This window comes from Papio anubis, chromosome 10, assembly GCF_008728515.1.
Source record: "Papio anubis isolate 15944 chromosome 10, Panubis1.0, whole genome shotgun sequence".
Classification (NCBI taxonomy): domain Eukaryota; kingdom Metazoa; phylum Chordata; class Mammalia; order Primates; family Cercopithecidae; genus Papio; species Papio anubis.
In genome coordinates this window covers 57,359,751-57,382,736 of record NC_044985.1, presented here as the reverse complement: position 1 = coordinate 57,382,736, position 22,986 = coordinate 57,359,751, and the positions used below count along the sequence as shown (strand labels likewise).

Sequence of the window (22,986 nt, the reverse complement as noted above, 5' to 3'; positions counted from 1 at the left end):
TGAGTGACCACAGTGACTTGTGTTAAGCCTTATGAGAGAGGGCATTAGGAAGTAAACAAGAGAACACAGTGGGGATCCATGAGTGAAGTCTTCACCAAGGGCCACTGTTCACCCCACAATGTACCAGGCACTGAGACGTCTGCAGAACACATGGCAGTAAGGTCCTGCCCTCAGAGACCACATAGTCTGGTTGAGACCAGATGAATGCACAGGACACAGAACCACAGAGGGCCAAACTGGGAAGTACACCCCAAGGTACATTTGGGTTTCAGAGGGGTGGCATTTGTGGTGTCAAGAATAGTCAACTCACAGTGTCTAGGATTTGCTCTACTCATGTGGTCTTAAATTATAAAATGGGACTTGCAGAGCTATGTGATTACTTAGGACTCATATTATTATTATTATTATAACTTAACTTTAAATTTTTGAAATTTTATTTCAATAGTTTTGGGGGAACAAGTGGTTTTTGGTTACATGAATTAGTTCATTAGTGGTGATTTCTGAGATTTTGGTGCACCTGTCCCCAAAGCAGTGTACACTGTACCTAATATATAGTCTTTTATCCCTCACCCTCTCTCACCCTTCTCCTACCAAGTCCACAAAATCCATTCTATCATTCTTTTGTCTTTGCATCCTCATAGCTTAGCTCTCACTTAGAAGTGAGATCATAGAATATTTGGTTTTCCATTCCTGAGTTACTTCGCTTAGAATAGCGGTCTCCAGCTCCATCTAGGTTGCTGCAAATGCTATTATTTCATTCTGTTTTATGGATGAGTAGTATTCCATGGAGTATATATAACACATTTTCTTTATTTATTCATTGGTTGTTGGACATTTAGCTTGGTTCCATATTCTTTCAATTGCAAATTGTGCTGTAAACATGTGTGCGCAAGTACTTTTCTGTATAATGACCTCTTTTCCTCTGGGAGATACTAAGTAGTAGGATTGCTGGAACGAATGGTAGCTCTACTTTTAGTTCTTTAAGGAATCTGCATACTGTTTTCTATAGTGATTGTACTAGCTTACAATCCCACCAGCAGTGTAGAAGTGTTCCGTGTCCATCTGTTACCTTTTGATTTTAAAATTATGATCATTCTTGCATGAGTAAGGTGATATCTCATTGTGGTTTTAATTTGCATTTCCCTGATAATTAGTAATGTTGAACATTTTTTCATATGTTTGTTGGCTGTTTGTACATCTTCTTTTTACGGGTGTGTAGCTTTCTTAGCTAGCTGTTAAGTTCTTCGAGGGTAGAAATCATGCATTTTACAGCTTTGTGTTCCCTATAATATCCAGTCAACGGCTATCACTACAGTAACTACTCAATAAACATTCATAGGCTGGGCATGGTGGCTCATGCCTGTAATCCCAGCACTTTTGGAGGCTGAAGCAGGATGATCGCTTCAAGCCAGGAGTTCAAGACTGCAGTGAGCTACAATCATGCCATCGTACTCCAGCCTGGGTGACAGAATGAGACAGTGTCTAAAAATAAAACTAAACACCACATGTTCTCACTTATAAGTGGGAGCTAAACAATGAGAACACATGGACACAGGGAGCGGACACAGGGACATACATGAACACATGGGCATACTGGGACCTGTTGGAGGATGGGGTTGGGGGAGGGAAGGCATCAGTAAAAAGAGCTAATGCATGCTGGGCTTAACATCCAGGTGATAGGTTGATAGGTGCAGCAAACCGCCATAGCACATGTTTACCCATGTAACAAATCTGCACATCATACACATGTACCCTGGAACTTAAAATAAAAATAAAAATTTCTAAACAGCCAATAAAGTAAAATAAAATGTGAAAATAAACATTTGTGAAATAAACACAGAACACTACAATTTCTTATTGTTTCTCTGTAATTCTAGAGCACAAGCAGGATGAGGGGCTGCAATTACCGAGGGATATCTGGAAGTTCTAGAGTCATCACTTGCTCGTCTGGTGACTGTTTCTTGTACTAACGCATCAGCTCATGCATCTCCAGGGCCTCCCTTCACCCCATTTGGGACGTGGATGAGCGAGTGTCATTCCTTCTGCTGGTAGCATTCTCAGTAGCCGGGCACTCTCTTAAGCATTGTAAGGGATGGAGAGTGGCAGCAGACAGATGGGCCCATTGACAAGTGTGTCCCCTTGTGAGCTCCTGTCACAACTGAATTATTCTATCATTTGTGCTGTCACCAAATCAGGCCGATCAAAGAAGTGGAAAGAATAGCATTTCTCTGTGACAATCACAGAGAAATGGCTCTGTAGCATGTGTGCTTTCTGGGAAGGGAACTGGCTTTATTATTTTCTAGGTATGGAGAGAGGGGCAGAATGTCACAGGATATGAGTAAGTGGCCTGCTTGTGATGGTGATGGTATTTTGCATTACCTCCTGATTTGGGTTTCATTTTATTTAACTGACATCTCTCTCCTGCGTCCTGCATGTCTTGATTTAGGGAACCTGGTTGGGGACTCAGGGGTTGTGCTAAATCACAGGCCTCCCCAGTCAGCTGTGCTGTCTTCCCATTAAGAGCACCTCAGTCCGCTTGCACCGAGGGGCCCCTGCCTACCACCTTCCAAATGATCCTTTGAGTGGGACAGTGCCCTGTCCATGTGCAAATTGTGTCTGCCCCATGTTATTGGGTCATTCTGTGAGGATAGTTTCTTCAGGGCTCCGGAACACTTGTCAGCTCAAGGAGCCTCCCCGAGGGTTGAAGGAGCTCCCATAGGTGTGTGCCTGGCATCGGCTGTCCCTGTTGTGTATGTAAGTCTCTGGCACTTGCCTGGAAGATTTTCTGTTGCGGTTCCAATCCAATCCAAGTTCGTACAATCCCAGAGAGTACGACAGCCCTGGGAAACAGGGAAATGAAGTGCATTAGGGCTGCTTGGAGTCAACTCCAGAAAGTTACTAGATTTAGAAAAACATTTTTAAAATTTATTTATTTAGTTCATTAGTTTTTTAACAGGGGAAATGCAATTATTTTTCTATTTCATACTTTACATTTTGCTGAAGTTTGTCTTAATAATCCCAATAACTTCATTTTACTCATTTTCTATATATAGACTTCTATGATCTTTCAAGGTGATGTTACCAGTGTGTGAAGGCTGTTTGGTTAATTAGTTCAACAACTATTTATTATTTTTCTACTGTGTTATAGGAGTGTGGAGATAAATAAGGTCCAGTTCCGACGTCTGGGATTTCGACTCTTCAGGCAAGAGGAGAGGAGAAAGATGTTTGGCTTCTACGAAGTAATTCACCGTCCAGAGCATCTCGGCATCTGGCTACTGCTGAGGAAAGAGGAGAATGTGTGTGTGTGTGCATGCGCACCCATGTGTGTGTATCTGGGGGTACCTAAATATTACATTTCAGGGATTAGTCCTTCTGTACTTTGAATTTGATATGTAATTATGAATAAATATGGAAACGTAAAAACAAAACCACTCATGCCTTGTGATCCTATTGACTTTGGGAGAGCACACTTACTATCTGTCTTCATTCCTGTGGTCAGGTAGAGAGCATTACAGTCGTTTTTATATGTGTGCATGTTTTCAGTTACAACAGAGGCTGAAAATGGGCAACCTTATGAAACTATTGTTTTGTATATTTTTAATTTAATTTAATTTTTTTGAGACAGAGTGTCTCACTCTGTCACCCAGGCTGGAGTGCAGTGGCACGATGTCGGCTCACTGCAACCTCCGCTTCCTGGGTTCAAGCAATTCTCCTGTCTCAGCCTCCCAAGTAGCTGGGACTACAGGCACCTGCCACCACACCTGGCTAATTTTTGTACTTTTAGTAGAGACGGGGTTTCACTCTGTTGGTCAGACTGGTCATGAACTCCTGACCTTAGGTGATCCACCTGCCTCGCCTCCCAAAGTGCTGTGATTACAGGCGTCAGCCACTGTGCCCAGCCTGTTTCATGTACTTTTTAAAGATGATTTTTACTTTTTATTTATGGAAAAATTCAAATCTATACAGGAATAAGGAGAATAACAAAATAAAATTGACATAGCCATCATCAACCTCAAGATCTATCAGCATAAAATCAATCTTGTTTCACCTCTAACCCTCCCTCCCCACTACCCCTTTCCACCCTGCTCTGTATTACTCTGAGGAAAATCCCAGACCTGTCATTTCATCTGCAAATATCTCAGTACTCCCAGTGTTTGTTTGTAATTATGTGGTAGAATGTCATTAGACATTCCATTGCCTTTCACCAACCTGCCCTCACCGCTAGTAACTGTCTGGCCCCTAGAAGCATTTGGGTTTACAACCTCTAAATTTTGTATTTTCTTATCTGTTCTCCCCAGACTCTTCTGTTCTTGCCTTCTTAATGCATAATCTGTGCTGCTACCTGTAAATATCCAAACTATATTGATAACTGTTTCCTAATAGTAAATTGCATAATTCAATGTCAGCTTTTTATCCTTTGAGAGGTTTAAATTTTATTTTCTCGGCTATGCTCACATTCCTGACTGGCTAAATAGGTTTGAACATGCTGGTTCATTTTCCTTTTTCTGTGCAGCTTGATGAAAATGGCTTTCAGGATCTACCTTGAAATTAATGATAATCCATCATTAACAATGTCACTTACTTTAGACTTTGCAATCTTATACCTGAGTTTTTTTTTTGTTTGTTTTTGTTTTTTTTTTTTTTTTGAGGCGGAGTCTTCACTCTGTCGCCCAGGCTGGAGTGCAGGGATTACAGGCGTGAGCCACCGCGCCCGGCCATACCTGAGTTTTGAAAGGCAAGTACACCAAAGAGTTTGTATTAATTTGAAGCAGATGCCTCACTCTAAAATGCTCCTACTATTAGTACTACTGTTTATTCCATGGCAGTAAATCTCTTACATTATCCAAAAGACTAGTAGCCTTTCCCAGAATTTGCAAAGCACAGGGCCTGTTGGCTCTTGCTAAGCTACCTTTCATAGAGAGAGCAAGGAAATCTAAGTGAAACTGATGTGAAGAACTGATGGCTCAGGAATGTTGGTGTTCTCTTGCATAAGGATGTAATTAAATAACATGATCATTTCATTATAAGTAGAAAATAGGTACATAAACAAATATAACATACCTATTACACTTAACAATACTATGTAACGTATTTCATTTATAACATCATATAACTATAATGTATACATTTATATTAGTATATAATATACATATTACGCTTACAAATACAATCTGCATTTTATAGCTGTTCTACTATCCAATCGCAGAGGGATATTTCCAACTCAATAAAAATATAGAACTAATAAGAGAATTATTTTTTAAATAGTCTAGTGTGTTTGTGTTAGTGCTTTGTTAAGTACTGATGCACATTTTAGAAACACCACCAGCATGATTAATATCTTGAACTAGCCACTTCCAGAAGGCAACATTGCTCATGTCCAGAGTGGATATCTATGTTAATAATGGGCCCTGTGATGTGAATGTGATAAAAACCAGAGTTAGAGAAAAATGCATGTTGCATTCCTTAGGTAACCAAGAGCGACTGGCACTTGAGAGGAGCACATTTAGAAAAAGTGTAACGCATCACTGTTAAGCAGAGTGTTACGGGAAAAGGGCAGTGGCTTGGGCAGGAGTCTTCAGCAATATTGATGAGATAAAGAGATGCTGAGGTTAGAGGAAACGCTAGAGGTGCTGTGGTTTTCTCAATCTTTAATTGGGAATAAAAAATTTTGATTCTGGCTGGCTGCAGTGGCTCACGTCTATAATCCCAGCACTTTGGGAGGCCGAGGTGGGCGGATCATGAGGTCAGGAGATCAAGACCATCCTGGCTAACACGGTGAAACCCCATCTCTACTAAACACACACACACAAAAATTAGCCAGGCATGGTGGCGAGCGCCTGTAGTCCCAGCTACTCGGGAGGCTACTTGGGAGGCTGAGGCAGGAGAATGGCATGAACCCAAGAGGCGGAGCTTGCAGTGAGCCGAGATTGCGCCACTGCACTCCAGCCTGGGCAACACAGCGAGACTCTGTCTCAAAAAAAAAAAAAAAAAAGAAAAAAGAAAAAAATTGATTCTTCAAATTCACTACGAATTTGTTGGATTAATGGAGAATAAAAAGGTGAGATGTATTGAGCACCATAGATAAAAGACCCAGAACACAGGACAAAGTATTATTTCATGTAAAATTGGGATCTAATGACATAAGTTGGGGACAGTAAAGCTTTGTAGTTAAGAATTTGGACTCTCACTCACATTGGTTACCCTCACCGTGTGGTATTGGCCAAGCCACTTAACCATCCTGGGCCTTAGTTCCTTCTGTGAAATGAGGAGCTGATGATTGTATGGGTCACTGGGAGGACTGACTGAGATAACACATGCAAAAGATTCTGTACCTGGCACAAAATTAGTGCTTGAGAAACATTAATAACACCAGGACTCTTTTGCCCTATCTGCACGGCTTCTACTTGGTTGAGATATTTGACATTGAAAACCAGAGTCAGTGTCCCAAAGACAGTGAATGAGGAAGGGGAAGTGCTTTTTCTTTTTGCCATGTTCCCTCCTCTCTTGTCTCCCTCCCCTCCCACTCCACCATTATCAATTCACTGTGGCACTAGACAGTGCCAGGCTACTTAAATAACGCTGTGCACTCCCACTTGGCAGCAGGCGACTTGCCTATGATCCATGATGTGCCCAATTCCTGGGGTTGGCTTAGACAATCTAACAGGGACCCTCAGACCCTGGAGCCAGCTGGCTGGCCCTGCCTCCGCTAGCCTGCTTTCCCAGTGCCACAGACTCTGCTACTTGCCTCAATTCAAATCTGGTCTCCAGCATACTTGTCCATGCTAGTGGGGATAAGAATGAGTGTGTGTGTTTTACTTTTGAAAGCATATCCACGTTCTATTGTTCTGTGCTAATGCTTTTTTGATGGTGTCTGTGAATGTCTATGTTGAAGAAAAGTACCTAATCATTTCTTTTTTTTTAACCCCAACCCCAAAACCTCCTCTCGCTTAATTTAACCAACAATGTGTCTGAGGCCTGCCTCCATTTGTATGCAAATAAAATATAATGCCTGTCTTAGTGATTTCTCACACAGTGTACATTGCTTGATTTGATTTTTAAAAATTTATTAATTAATTTATTTTTGAGACAGTGTCTTGCTCGCCCAGGCTGAAGTGCAGGGACATGATCATGGCTTACTGCAGCCTTGACCTTGTGGGCTCAAACAATCCTCCCACCCCAGCCTCCTGAGTAGCTGGAACCACAGGCATGTGCCACCACATCTGACTAATTTTTTTTTTTTTTTTTTTTTTTTTTTTGCAGTTTTTGTAGCAACAGGGTCTCACCATGTCACCTAGGCTGGTCTCAAACTCCTGGGCTCAGGCAATCCTCCTGCCTCAGCCTCCCAAAGTATTGAGATTAAAGGTGTGAGTCGGCCGAGCATGTTGGCTCACGTCTGTAATTCCAGCACTTTGGGAGTCTGAGGTGGGCAGATCACGAGGTCAGGAGATTGAGACCGTCCTGGTCAATATGGTGAAACCCTGTCTCTACTAAAAATACAAAAAGTAACTGGGTGCGGTGGCACGCACTGGTAATCACAGCTACTCAAGAAGCTGAGGCAGGAGAATCGCTTAAACCTGGGAAATGGAGGTTGCAGTGAGATGAGATCACACCACTGCACTCCAGCCTGGCGACAGAGTTAAATAAATAAATAAACAAATAAAAAGGTGTGAGCCACGGTGCCCAACTCATTGCTTGATTTTAGATGCAGAGACAGGTCAATTGTCTTCCTAACCTCAGCATGGCTGCCCAATGTTTTTATTTCTTGTATTTTAAAATGTAATTATGGTGAAATTTTAACCTCAGTGTCTCAACCTTAGATGTGTCTACACAAAGGGTACTTTTTATAGTCACCCATTTTAAAGATTATGGCATTGTGATGGGTAAGACTGAGTCCATCTGCTTTGCTGTGTTTGCTGACAATGTGAGCTGCTGGGCTGCCAGAGACCAGTTGGTGAAGCAAGGAGTCCAAGTTGCCATGTGCAGACATGTGTGAGGGACATTTTGGCTGCTTCACTGCTCACCATATGTGACTTTTATGGCTTATGTCCCGGGAAATAGCTGAGAAACAGCTATTCTGCAGCACCATACGAGTATAGACTCCAGAACCCAACTTTAATCTATATAATAAAAAATACTTCTTGGGTTTGAATTGAGTCCTTTTCTGACTGCTGTTTCAGATGTAAGCTCTTTAAATTCTGGAAACATTTTTATTTTGGAAATGATCTTGATTCAGAATTGCTCAGATTCTGGGTATGTCTGGTAAACGGTCTACTAGTTTTAAGTTAGAAAGTCTGAGATGCTATAAAGAGAGCCTTAGACATGGTACAATGACACCTTAGGTATAAAATAAATTGGATTGGGACCTAAAGAAGGTAATTAATCAGCTTTTAAAAAATAGCTAATGTCAAAGACATTTAATAATTTTCAAATTTCTTTTTCAAATAGTGACAGATTTTATGGACATCTTGCTCATGAATTGATGATATATTTGCTGTGGACAGACATTCACATATTTGGAGACTGGATCGAGAACTTTAAATAAACACAACCAAAATTACATAATGAACAAATACAGAAATGAGTGTTGCTCACAAATGGACAGGCAGAGGCTGGGGATAATTCTAGTAGATAAAAAAGCAGGTAATAGCTAAGTCAGGCATCAGACCAAAGGACGCTACTATAGGGGAGAAAAGATTCCTTTCCTCACTCATCACAAGCTTCGTGGCTGAGAACCCTATAACAAAAGATAAAATTAACAAGAGAAAAGCAGAGCACATTTATTTAATATCAATTTTACATGACACAGGAGCCTTCTGTAATGAAGCCCCGAAGAAACAGAGGAAAGTGTATTTTTATAGATGGTTGTGCAGCAGTGTGATTGGAGGACAAAGGGGCAGGATGTGATGGGAATAAACTGAGGGGAATTTAGCGAGGCCTGTTTGTTCAGATTCTTCCCTTCATCCCCACAAGACGCTCCTTTACTCTTGGGATAGGGAAGAAACTTCTGCTAGAAAAGTCTTCCTTTAGAGGAAGGTCCGCGTGGTTGTATGACCTGTTTCAGGCGAGAAGGGCAAGGAGAAGGTGTGATTGGCCTCCCTGCTTCTGCTGTTTTCTCAAATGCCAATGCACTGCATTTGTGGGGTAGCATCCTGAACCCCATCACTACAAACCAAGGTGGCTGTGATGGTGCGTCGTGGGACTGGAGAAGCTTTCTTATGGGCCTTTTCTCTGTGGGTAGTTCCTTTTGGCCCCTTTCTCTTTCTTCTTTCTTCTCTAGCATCTTATTAGGAATTGGTAGGAGTAGGAGAATACTTGGCTCAGTAAGTTACAAATGACGAGCGCTTAGATGCTCCAGCTCATTAGAGTAGAGGTCCTCAACCCCGACATGCTTCGTACTTCCCATCCAAAACGTTTTGTTAACACTTTCCTTGCACCCCAAAATGATACTTATAGGCAATGTAATTGACTTATACACAAAAATTTAAAAATCATATTATGCCCACCTATAATATGAAAGAGAAAATAAAAGTCATACAAAATGAAATCTTTTTCATTTTAATATGTAAATGCTTGTGTGTAACTGCATAAAAATCTAGCTATAGTCACCATGATGGTGACAGCTCCAGAGGCAGGCTGACACAAGGGTGCTGTGTTGAAGACTCGAATACCTAGAGCAGCGTCCCTGTCATGAACTGACATTCTGAAACAGTGACAACTCTTGGTAAAGTCTCAAACAAAGCAAGGAATAATCTTTCCCCTGTGAACTGGAAAATCAGTGCATAATAAAATTATGTAATATACAAAAGAATCTTTTGTGTTTGTATGTAACATGAAGGAAGGTTCTAGGCTCAAAAATAAAACGGTGCCCATCTGTATGAATGGGCAGTGGACATTTGAAAGTCACAAAAAATGCAAAAGTAAGGATGGTTCTTTGTTGTTTGGGAGTGCCTATGCTTTGCAGGACATCTAGCATCCATGGCTCTGCCCATGAAATGTATGGAATACCACCTTCCTCTACTTATTTTGACACTCAAAAGCACCGCCACAAAATTTCAAAACATCCCCTATGGAGCAGTTCCAGACCCCTGTAGAACTGTCGTATCGGATCTGACATGTTCAAGGAAGGCGCAGGAGATGGTGAGCTGGGAGGATGCTACAGAATACAGAGCAAGGAGGACACAAAACCCACTTAGGGGGTGGTGCTTGTCCTGTGGATTAGCAGCCCAGCAATCCCCACAGAGCTGGGTTTGACACAGTCAAGCCTGGGTCCCCTGCCTTGACTATGATATCCCAGGAAGGCTGTGGACTCTGTCACCATCTGTCACTCTCATGCATTTTTATTTGTACCCTACAGGGAATTCTTGCTAATTCTCTATCTGCTCTCTTTTCATTAGTCAGCTAGTTGTGATTATGGGATGTATTTGGGCACGGCTCATCCAACGCCTCCTCTTGAAGTTTTCAGCAAGAGGATTACTTATAGGAGTAGCGTAGCGCCAGGTGATTCTCACTGTCAGCTTATTTTAAGACGATTTTCTGTTCTCAGATTAACATAAATGAAGAACACTGAAATCCCTCTCTTTGAAAAAGAAGGAGTATGAATTTTCAAGGCACTACATTCAGTCATCTCACCTCGCTTTCTGCCTATGCAGCAAGTGAAAGATTTTCCAAGTCTTTTCCCAGCCCCTGCTATACAGTGTCTAAAATGAAATGCATTCCCTTCCTTCCTGGACAAGCTTTGTGTGTGCTCTTGCTCATAATGTGGGACTTGAAAGAGTTTTTTGTTTATTTCCTCCAAAGCCAAGGTTAGGATGCTGAAAATGAATGACTGAGGCCAGGGATATTGAGTTTTGTTCGCATCTGAGCCTTTTCTTCTGTCCCCCCTTTCCTTTGACTGACAGGGCCTGAGTCTCTGCCTGCTCCCTGTTAGGAGCCATTAGCTTTGCAGGGACCCCTACAAGGCTAAAAGATGTGAATGTGGCCAATATAATTAGTACAAAACGAGTAGTTGCAGAAGACAAGCATTACTTCTGCAAAGTAGGAGTCTGAGAAGACTGATGTGACCAAGACCATTTCCTACAGGTCTCCATTGCTAAGGGCTGGGAAGTGCCTGAGATTCCTGGGGTCCCTGTACCTTCTTCAGTTGTGTTCCCCAGCAGAGTCAAGGTCAAAAATCACCAGACCCAGGCCTTTTCCCATTTATAAGCAGACCCTCATATTCCTAAGAAAGGTGATAAATACTCTCATTTTTAAAGGATACTCCTTTAAAAGAAAATCTTGTCCTGCTATCACAACAATTACTTTAACTTGATCAAAATAAAACATGCCTTCTTAAAGGAATGCAGTGGCTGGATATTCTCACTGAAAGATTGGCTCCTGTGAGCTCACCTGTAGAGAATAATTCGCATCATATGTGAAAACTTGAGCTCCTTTATCTTGCCCTCAAGGCAGACAGGAAACTTCTTTCTTCTATGCGTATGATGCCTAACTGGGAGAATTTATTTATTTTATTTTTAAATTGCATCTTTAGTTCATAATCTTACTAATGAGATAATTAGCTATCCTATTATTTTGAGAACTTCTGATTAGCAATCTCCAAATCCTTCTAGAAGATGTTTACTTATCTCTTTCTATCTTGAAAGTCTGCTTAGCCTCCATCAAGTATGTTGTTTAGAAATTAATGATATTTGCCACAAAGAGACAAGAGAATAAACATTTTTGGTAATTCTAATGCTGATATCTTTTTTTTTTCTTTTTCAAGGTACCTTTTATTTTTAGTTTTTAAAAGGTTTCCTTGTGATTTTTGTGGGTGCATAGTAGGTGTATATATTCCTGGGGCACATGAGATACTTTGATACAGGCATGCAATGTGTAATCACATCATGGAGAATGGGGTATCCATCCCCTCAAGAATTTATCCTTTGTTTTGCAAACAATCCAATTATACTCTTTTAGTTATTTTAAACTGTACAATTAAATTATTATTGACTGTAGTCACCCTGTTGTATTATCAAATGCTGGGTCTTATATATTCTTTCTAACTATTTTTTTTGTCCCTATTAACCATCCCCACCACCACCGCAATCCTCCCACCCTGCCTCCTCACCACTTCCCTTCCCAGCCTCTGGGAACCCATCCTTCTACTCTCTATGTCCTTGAGTTCAATTGTTTTGATTTTTAGATCCCACAAATGAGTGAGAGCATGTTACGCGGATTTCTTATAGGTGTGGTAATGTTTTCACTACCACAACTAAGAAATCAGGGCAAAAAAAAAGAGCTCTCTAAATTTCAGACATTTTATTCTTTAAAAATTAATCCAAGAACTTTCTAACAATCTCAATAAGAAAGAAAATTAAGTGAAAACAGTGCTAACAGCAGATAAAAAATTTTCATAGGCATGAGAAATTTGACTTTCCCAAGAAACTAATTTAAGGTAGTGGTCCAGTTACCTACTGCTGTGTAAAAAATTACTCCAGAATTTAGCACCATAGCACAACCATTTTATGGTGTTTATAATGTTGTGTTAAGGTCTTGAGTCTACTGTAGATGATGCTGAAAATAACTTTAAAATATAAAATAATCCATATTGTTTCATATTTAATGGCTTATTCAATCTTGCTCTGAAGCATTAACTTAGAAAATTAAAATGACTTTATGAATTTCTTAAGTATGTAAATAGTTGACAACAAATGCTAAATTCTTTTTAATATCTTTACTCACAAACCTGGTCTACTGACTGAACTTGCCTCAAGGGTGTTTGGTTTGGCCTCGGTGTTTTTAAAAGGATGAGCCAACACTTTAAAATAGGAGGATTTAACATAAAACTCCAAATTTTCTGCTTTTCTTGGAAAATAGAAAATTTGGGTCATACATGTTTACCTGTGTAACAAACCTACACATGTACCGCCAAACCTAAAATAAAAGTTAAAGAAAACAGAATTTGGGTCATAAAGGGCCTAAATTTCATTTGGTTGTGCTTGATTAGAACTGAGTACCAGCTGACCCCATAGAAGGCAACAACTCTGTATCAATTCCTCACATCAAACATCAGTTTTCAGTACGCTTGCACCTGTCTTTTTTCCTCAGGGTAAAGAAAAGTATATCTGTACCGAATTTTTCTTGAAATTGGAAAAACAAGAAAGACAAATACGGTTGCATGTTTCCAGAAATAAGAGAACGTGCAATGTGTTTATGGATGGGGGAAGGGGAGGTATGAAAGAATATTCTTACATATTTGAAAGTCCAATGCCCCTGCCCACTTCATTTAAATAGGTTACCTGCCTGACCTCTGCAGGCATTTGAGTTGCATCTTCTGCTTTAGTGACCAGAGGATAAGGCTGTTCTTCCATGCTTAGCAGAGACTCCCCAGAGTTTAGTGGGAACGCAGGACATGCAGTTGTGAGAGCAAAACTTCAAGATACTGCATCTCTAGTTTTCCCTCTGGCAGTTGTGGGATTATGAAATATGCACCAAAGACAGGATATCTGTGATGGATTAAAGACAGCTGCAAATTCTTTGTCACTCTGCCCAAGGAGAGGTGAATTCTACGTCTCCACCCCTTTGAATCTGTGCTGGGCTTATGAGTGCTTTAATCAATAGGATATGGGAGTTGAAACGTTAACTGATATTGTTTGACTGTGTCCCCACCCAAATCTCATCTAGAATTGTAGTTCCCATAATCCCCATGTATCATGGGAGTGACCCTGTGGGAGGTAATTGAATCATGGAGGTGGTTTCCCCCAGGCTATTCTCATGATAATGAGTAAGTTCTCATGAGATCTAATGGTTTTGTAGAAGGCTTCCCCCTTCGCTTGGTTTTCATTCTGCTACCCTGTGAAGAGGTGCCTTCTGCCATGATTGTAAGTTTCCTGAGGCCTTCCCAACCATGTGAAACTGAGAGTCAATTAAACCTCTCCTCTTTATAAATTACACTATCTCAGATATTTCTTCATAGCAGCATGAAAACAGGCTAATATACTAACCTTTCAGATGACAAAGAGCTTCTGTTTTTTTCACTTGGAATCCAGACACCATGTTGTGAGGAAGCTCAAGCAATGACATAGGGAGGCCCGCATGGAGGAGAATTGTGGCTCCAGCTGATAACTAGCTCCAGCTTACCATTCATGTGAAGGAACTATCTTGGAAATGGATCCTCCAGTCCCAATCAAGCCTTCTAATTGAAAGCATTCAGAGTGTGTCCCTGCTGAGCCTTGCCCAAATCACACCACCGTAAACAAATAAATGATTGCTGTTGTTTTAAGCCAGTAGGTTTTGGAGGGGCTTGTTACACAGCTATAGGAAGTATAGTATCTCTGGGGGTCTAGTGTTTATCTAGTGTTTGTGCTGACAGAATCCTTGTTCTTTTCCTCTGGTAAGGGTACCTAATTTCCTCGGGGGAGCCAATCCACTCCCACTGTCAGTACAGATACTTTGAATAATGTTGACTCCTTCCTTGGCTCCAGGGATGAGCTGACAATTCACCTTGACCAAGTCAGAGGAAATGACCACTGCAATTGTTTCTGGAACTGGGCATGTGACCTGATCAGAGCCAAAGAGATACAGTAAGCTTTGCTGGTGCTTGTGAGAGAGGCTTCTTTCTTTCCAACTGCATCTAAACCCAGGAAGATATGAGTCTGGAACTGCAATGGGCTATCAGGTATGGGCTGAGAATAAAGCAAACATAGCAGAAGGCTGGGGTGAAAGATGTAAAGAAATCAAGTCCTGATGACATTGTTTGAGTTTTGGCACAGCTGTGCCTGAGGCTATCCCTACTTTGGGATTTGTCAGCCACATCACTACATAAACCAGGAAGATTTATGTTTATTTATTTTGCTTGAGCCAATTTGAATTGGACTTTCTGTCACTTGCCACAGAAGGAGTCCTTAGTCATAGTGAGTCTGAATTTGGATCCTGGCTTTGGTATCTTTTTTACTTTCTTTCTTCTTTTTAAATTTGACATAATTTAAGATTTATAAAGAAGTTACAGGAATAATACAAAAAATTCCCATATGCCCTTTATCCAGATTTCCCAAATGTTAACAGTTTTACCACATTTGTTTCCCTCACCCCCCATCCTATGTACATGGATTATCTTTTCTGAATATATTGAGAATTAGTTATAATCATGATACCCCTTTACACCTAAATACTTCAGAGTGTTTCCTAAGAACAAGGACGTTCTCTTATATAACCTCAGTGTATTACCAAAGTGAGGACATTAATACTGATATAATGCTGTTATTTCATCTATTAACCTTGTTTAGTTTATATTTAGATTATATTATTTGTCCTACTAATGTCCTTTATTGCAAAAGAAAATTTTGCGGTATGCACTGTCACTGTCATGTCTCTTTAGTCTATTTTAATCTGAAACGGTCTGTCTGTCTTTGTTTTTTGCTGCTATCTCAGAATACCAGAGACTGGGTAATTTATTAATGAAAGAAATCTATTCGGCTCACGGTTCTGGAGGCTGGGAAGTCTTGAGATTAAGGGTGCTGGATCTGGTGAGGGCCTTCTTGCGGGTCACCCCATAGCAGAAGGTAGAAGGGCAAGAGAATACATGAACATATGAGAGAAAGAGAAGGGAGGCAGGGCCAGAAGGGGCTGAATTTGTTTTTATAACAAACCTACTCTCACAATAGCAACAGTAATCCATTCATGAGGGCAGACCCGATCACCTCTTAAAGGGCCCCCTCCCAACATTGTTGCATTGAGGATTAAGTTTTTAACACACGAACTTTGGGGGACACATTTAAACCATAGCACAGTTCCTCAGTCTTTCATGACATTGATATTTGTACAGACAAGTTATTTTATAGACTGTCCCTCAGTTTGGGTTTGTCTGAAGTTTCCTCATGATGAGATTCAGATTATGATTTCTTGGCAGGAATAGAACAGAAATGGTATTGTGTTCTTTCCCGTGAATCAAATCAGGAGACGTGCAATATTCCTTTGTCCCATTACTGCTGATGTTAATTTTGATCATTTAATTAAGGTGCTAATTGTCAGGTTTCTCCATCGTAAAGGTACCATTTTTCTCTTTTTATTAAGAAGTATCATGGTCGGATTCTTTGAGACTATGTAAACACCCTGCTACTCCTCAAACTTTTACCGACTACTTTGAGCTTCTGTTTATGATTTTTGCCTAAAATGATTATTGCTACGGTAGTTACCAAATCATGATTTTTCTTTACCATCATTCCTTTTATAGTTGGTTGTCTTTCTAATGTAATGAAGAGCTTTTCCTTATTTCTCTCTCTCTCTCTCTCTCTCCTTTGCTTCTCTTTCTGTCTTTCTCTCTAATTTATATGACCTCATGGACCCCAGTTTTATGCAATGGGTTATAATCCTTTGCTATTATTTACTTCGATGCGATTGCTTTGATGCTCAATTATTTCTGATTTTGCCAGTGGGCACTTCTTCAAATTGACTTCTGTGTTGACTCCCTTTAATGGAGAGGATAAAAGTCTAGGCTCTAAAGCCAAACTACTGAGGCTCAAATTCTAGCTCCATAACTTAACCTTGAAACCTTGAGCAAGTTACTTAACATCTTTTACCTTAGTTTTCTCATATGGAAAATGGACATGGCAATAGTACTGCTCCTTAGGACTATTGTGAGGATTACACGAACCACCAGAAAAGCAAATGGAATAGTGCTCTACGTACATTCAGGGCTCAGTTGTTATCTTTTCTAGTCTCTGGCTTTTCATTGGAAAATGATGGGACGAATTTTTCTTTTCCTGACAGAGTCGTTGAGAAGATTAAGTTGGGTAAGGTAAGTACATGAAAGCTACTTTCAAAATGGTAACTGTCTTTCCTTTTTCCTTTTTTTCATTTTATTTACTCCTCCTTTTGCAAAGAGGAGTCAATAAAATGCTCTGTTACAAATAAGGCAGTCTTTTAGTGCTATCTTATTGTTGGAAATCCTCATTTTATTTCCAATCAGAGCTTTTCAAAGTGAAAGTGGAGACAGGATTTGCTTAAATCTGCATTCACTATGGAGGTGCATGCCTCTTGCTTTTTGTGAATTATGACCAGATCACCTCAATTCAGGTAGGAAGGGCTGGCAGCAGAAAACCTAGTGACTTAGGAAAAGCAGTCTTCCTTCCTTCCTCCCTCCCTCCCTCCTTTCCTTCCTTCCTTCCTCCCTCCCTTCCTTCTTTCCTTCCTTCCTTCCTTCCTTCCTCCCCCCCCCCCCCCCTCCCTCCTTTCCTTCCTTCCTTCCCTCCTCCTTTCCTCCCTTCCTTCTTTCCTCCCTCCCACTTGCTTCTTTCTCTCTCCCTCTTTCTTTCAATCTTGCTTTATTGGAGCCTCCCTCTGTGTTCACATTGATAGTCATTCAGGTTTGTTTTTCACTCTTCTAGAATGGTTTTGACTAGTGTGAACATGTATCTCTCTTAATTTCAACTTTATAAACCAACATTTATGAACAAAGAAAGTTCAGCATAAATATGAGTTGTGCATAAACAGTGGGCAAAAAGCGAAAGTCTCACCAATTCTTGCCTAGTCTATTGAAAGGACAATTTAACTCACCTACCACTCCTATTCTCGCTCCACTCCAACATTTTGCACACCCCTGCCAGGAAAGTCCTCTTAGGGCATAGCCCTCTATATGTATTTCTTAAACCTAAAAACCTTTAAAGATTCTCATTACCTAAGTATATTAAGTACAGATTCTGAAGCCTTACATACAATGCCCATTTAGAGTGAATGATTTAAAAACTCACTAAGAAATTACTATTGCTAAGCACTACTTTAATGCATTATCTAATATAGTCATAACAAGATTCCTGTGAGGTTGAAGAGTACCATTACTAATTCCATTTATAACTGGCTATACTGGTTAGTAAGTGATGGAGCTAAAAACTGACCCCAGACAGCCTAACTCCAAAGGCTTACAATTACACTAAAGTGCTTTCAGCCTTAGAATCTTATGCTTAGGGAACTTACTGCAGTCAGCACCACCTCAGTATGCACTGGTTATCGTAATTCCACTGGATTGAATCCCTTTGACCTTCACTGCCCATCTCCACCTTCTGTTCATCTGTGCACAGCAACATTTTTTTTTTTTCCTTTAAGGTGCTTGTCAGAAGTCTTTCCAAATATCATTAACCCTACCCCTAGCCCCTGGAGGTGGGATTTCTTCTTTCTTTATTTGCTCCCCTTTTCTCAAAATCTTTGTCTGCACTACCCCTGCCTGGGGTTTTCATTACTTTTTGTCTCCGTATCTTCTCCTGAGCTAGCCATCTTGAGAAGAGAGTCAGGGCCTGGTGCAGAGCCCACGCTCACCTTTACTCCCTTCGTTTCTGTGAGGAGGTGGGGCTTTTCAGGAAGAGCTGAGCTCACTCTCTTGGGCAAGAGTGAAGCTAAGTGGCAGCGTGAGTCTGGTGGTGACCTGCCTCCTATGTCATAGAGGAAACAGAGGCCATCAGGAGTGGACCTACTGAATTTGCCACTATCCTTCCTCTAAATGTCTGTAGATTCATACCTACCCTCCACTCTTTCCTTTTGGGCTTAGAGGAAGGGTGTCCCTTCCCCGGGCCACAGCTAATGCCTCAGTTTGGCGGGATCTCATCCTTCCTCATTTTTTCTAGGCTACCAATTGAGAAATTGTCCTGTTTCACTATATTGTCAAACTCTCCCTTTTTCCTCTAATGACTCATTTCCTTTCACCTTTAAATTGTTGGTTTCTCCCATCTTAAAAATGTCTGTGACCACTCTATACTTGAATCTAGTTACCATTTCCTCTCTGCTTCCTTTTACCGACAATATTTTTGAGAGAGTGGTCAGTACTGTCTCAACTTCCCTTCCTGCTCTTTATTCCTCGACCGTCTGACATTGAATTTCCACTCCACCACTGGCTCCACTGCAACTGCATTGCCAAATGCAAAATGTAATGGCCACTTGACTTTTCTGAGGCATGATTTGCCTCTTCCTCCCCTAAAGTCAATTATTTCCTTGGTTTTGGTGACATTCTCTCCTGATTCTCTTCCAATCTCTGACACTATTGCTGAGTCTCATTAGTGCATTTCTCTGCATATCCCTTCAGTTTTATTTATTTATTTATTATTTTTAATTTAAATTTAATTAAATTTAAAATTTCGGGGTACATGTGCAGGACATGCAGTTTTGTTACATAGGTAAACGTGTGCCATGGTAGTTTACTGCACATATCAACCTAAGTATTAAGCCCCACATGCATTAGTTATTTATCCTGATGCTCTTCCTCCCACAACGGCTCCCCCGCCAGGCCCCAGTGTGTGTTGTCTCCTCACTGTGGCCATGTGTTCTCATTGTTCAACTCCCAGTTATATGTGAGAACATATGGTGTTTAGTTTTCTGTTCCTGTGTTAGTTTGCTGGGAATAATGGCTTCCAGCTCCATCCATGTCCCTGCAAATGAGACAATCTTGTTCCTTTTTATGGCTGCATAATATTCCACGCGTATATGTACCACATTTTCTTTATCCAGTCTATCATTGATGGGCATTTGGGTTGATTCCATGCCTTCACTATTGTGAATAGTGCTGCAATGAACACACACATGCATGTATCTTTATAATAGAATGATTTATATTCCTTTCGGTATGTATGCAGTAATGGGATTGTTGGGTCAAATGGTGTTTCTGGTTCTAGGTCTTTGAGGAATCACTACACTGTCTTCCATAATGGTTGAACTAATTCACATTCCCGCCAACAGTGTAAAAGCATTTCTATTTCTCCACAGCCTCGCCAGCACCTGCTGTTTCTTGACTTTTTAATATCATCATTCTGACTGGCCTGAGATGGTATCTCATTGTGGTTTTGATTTACATTTCTCTAATGATCAGTGAAGTTGAGCTTTTTTTCATATGTTTGTTGGTCACATGAACGTCTTCTTTTGACAAGTGTCTGTTCATGGGGCTGTTTTTTTCTCATAAATTTGTTTAAGTTCCTTGTAGATTTTGGATATTAGACCTTTGTCAGATGGATAAATTGCAGAAATTTTCTCCCATTCTGTAGGTTGTCTGTTCGCTCTGATGATAGTTTCTTTGGCTGTGCAGAAGCTCGTTAGTTTAATTCGATTCCATTTGTCCATTTTTGCTTCTGTTGTAATTGCTTTTGATGTTCTCATCATGAAATCTTTGCTGGTGCCTATGTCCTGAATGGAATTGCTTAGGTTTTCTTCTAGCTCCTTTGGTTTTAAGATCTCCTCTCATAGTTCTGACTTGGGTCCTTTTCTTCATCTCTCTACATGTAGCCAATTCCAGCTCTCAGTAGTGACCCCTGCATCTGTGTCCCCAGTCTATGAATCTCTCCTGAGGTCTAGTTCCCTACAATTGTTCTCCTGGCAAGGGTGACTCTACAATGGTAAGTTAGGTGCTATCAAGGGTCTTAAAAAATGGGTTGACCTTGCTCTGAACAACAATAAACCCCCTAAGAGCAGAGGGCAAATCAGAAATGTATTCTCACTCCTGTCCTGTAATAGAAGTTTGCATAAATCATAAAGGATAAATTATTTTCAGCCATTTGGAGGGAGAATGTGTTTGTGGTCATTTACTTACAAACCCAATTGAATTGGATATTTTTATACACTTTATGTGGAGCAAATTAAAATATGTGCTGTGGGGTGTGTGTTTGTATGTGCGTGTGTGTGCATGTGTGTGTGTGCAGCACATATGTTTTGTGGAGGCCAAAGCAACTCTACCTTGAGTTCTAAGTGTCCGTGTTGACTTCTGATTAACCCCAATTCTGGGAAAACCTCTAAGACTTCCAGTTTAAATCCTGCCCTTAGGTCACACAACCTTGATATTATTATGCTTGCCATAAGTCCTGCCTTTAAACTATCGTTTTACACATCCCTTCTGGATCATGTATACCCTTTCCCTATGGTATATAAGCCCTGGATCTGGGGAGTAATGGCATAGGGATCCATCATCTTGTCTAGCCATTGCCCAAGATACAAACATGGCTTCTGTGTGTAAGTCCCTATTAAATATTTCTTTCTGAGAAAGTGGATTTGCCAGCCTTTTTCTTTGACTTCTCAGTTTCCTCAGACCTTGGGGGTAGATTTGCATAGATCTTCCCACTGCAGAACATGTGTCTCTGTGTGTGTGTGTGTGTGTGTGTGTGTGTGTGTGATTCAACATTACTCTAAGAGTGGTTACCAAAATTTAAACTCTGGTGAATGCATACTTTTGATGAATGTTTTTTGCCAATTGGACCATATTTAAATTCAGCCAATGAGAATTCAGCAATATCCTGAATTGAGTCAGTAATTGATTAAAATCCAATTCAAATGGATTTGCATTCTATTCAAAAGTTGATTACATCTCTCGGAATTTGGAAACTAAACTGTATTGGTAATTCATATGGCTTTTTATAAGCAACATACAGCAATTTAAAAAGTGGATTATTCATAGACAGTGATTAATAATAAAGTAGTGTTTCACCACTACAAAAAGAAGTCTAGGCAGGAGAGAACATGACAGGAACAAAAAATCTGAATTAGGTTTGGCAAAAAGACAAAAGTGAGTAACTTCAGGAAAATTAAATATGCTTTATTTGTAGCTTTTGCCTTGCGCCTCACCAGCTTTATATCTGCCAGTGTTTAGCGGCATTGCAAATGTAACACATCTCAATCCAAACTAATGAGTTCTCCTATCTTAACAGCTGTACCTCCCTCTGTACTAGCGGATGTTCAAACTATCCAACCAGCCAGCCAGGCAAGAAGTGTTGGATTCATTCCAGAAAATAAAGTACAGACACTTCAGCTTGCCATATGGAGCCCTTTGCTATTTGGTCCTTTTCCATACTTCCAGCTTCAGCTCCTGCCATTCCCCATAAATTGCCTGTATTAGTTAGGAATGCTTTCAGCTACAAGTAACTGCAAAAAAATTGAAGTTTATTTGTCTCACATGGTTAACAAAATGGACGGTCAGTAGCTCCCAGTATAAGTTCAGTGATTCAGCCCTTCCATGGGCAATGTTCTATTCTGAGGTCCCCCCAAAACACAGCCTGAAACAAAAGGTAGTGTGTAGGTGGTTTATTTGAGAACTGATCCCAAGGAGCAAGGGTGAGGAACCAGGGAGAGTGAAACGGAAGGAGGGAAACCCCAAACAATTCTATTATTGAAGTGGTCACCTCAATAGGGCCTTGTTGCTTGATCTCCCAGCACTTTTAAGTAGTGTATAAAATGCTCTTGGAGTTGTCTGTCTAAGAGACAAAAGAGAGAAGCATTTCTCTCAACTCCTACCCCAGTTGGTTGAGAGTTACTTAGGAGGCATTAATTCACCTGCTCCCTTGAATCACAACGTGGGAATAACACATGGGATCCCACAGGCATCCCATGACACAGCAAAGAAGTTCTGGGACAGAAAGTGAGAGACCAGTAGTGCACACTTGAAATGAGATGTCAATCTGAACTGGTTTGAAGCTTGCCCGCAACCACTCACACAGCTGTTGCTGAATCATTAGTGAGGCTGAGGATGTGTATGACAGGTCTCTACCTTTTCCCAATCATGCAAATATAGTAGTTCACTTGCTCTGTCCTATGATATACTGTATACAAAATATATATCTCCATATTAACACATTAACACCACTAACAACAATATATCCTACTAAGGATGCATAGCCAAAGTACTTGGTTCAAAAATTACTTAACTCAGTTTTTTTTTCCCTATGTGGTCATGTTTTCTAATTTATATACAGTTAAAATTATTTGTTTCTCTTTAAAATAAGCAAGCATGAGTAAAATTGATGACATTACAGAAAAAATATTTTGTCAGGCAGAAAATACAATAAGCAAAGACAAAAGACAAAGGGAAAATGGGCAGAATAGGAGATAGGAGATGAATTTCTCTTGTGTATAAAGAATTGTTAAAATTAATATAAATTATTAAAATTTAGAGAACCCAATAGAAAAAAAATCAGCAAAAGTGATGAAGAGACGCTTCAAAAAAAGATATATACTATAAAGTTATTAAAATTAAAACTACACCGAAGTATT

General features: G+C 40.3%; 1 long non-coding RNA gene across 1 annotated transcript; it reads right to left on the bottom strand.

Annotated features, from left to right (window-relative positions):
* Window positions 1-1,835: 1,835 nt before the first annotated feature.
* On the bottom strand, window positions 1,836-19,042 carry LOC103876324. Its single transcript, XR_002516156.1, has 2 exons — window positions 17,947-19,042; window positions 1,836-2,840 (listed from the first exon to the last, which is right to left on the bottom strand). It is a non-coding gene; the product is annotated as an uncharacterized LOC103876324 (long non-coding RNA).
* Between the last annotated feature and the right edge of the window lie 3,944 nt (window positions 19,043-22,986).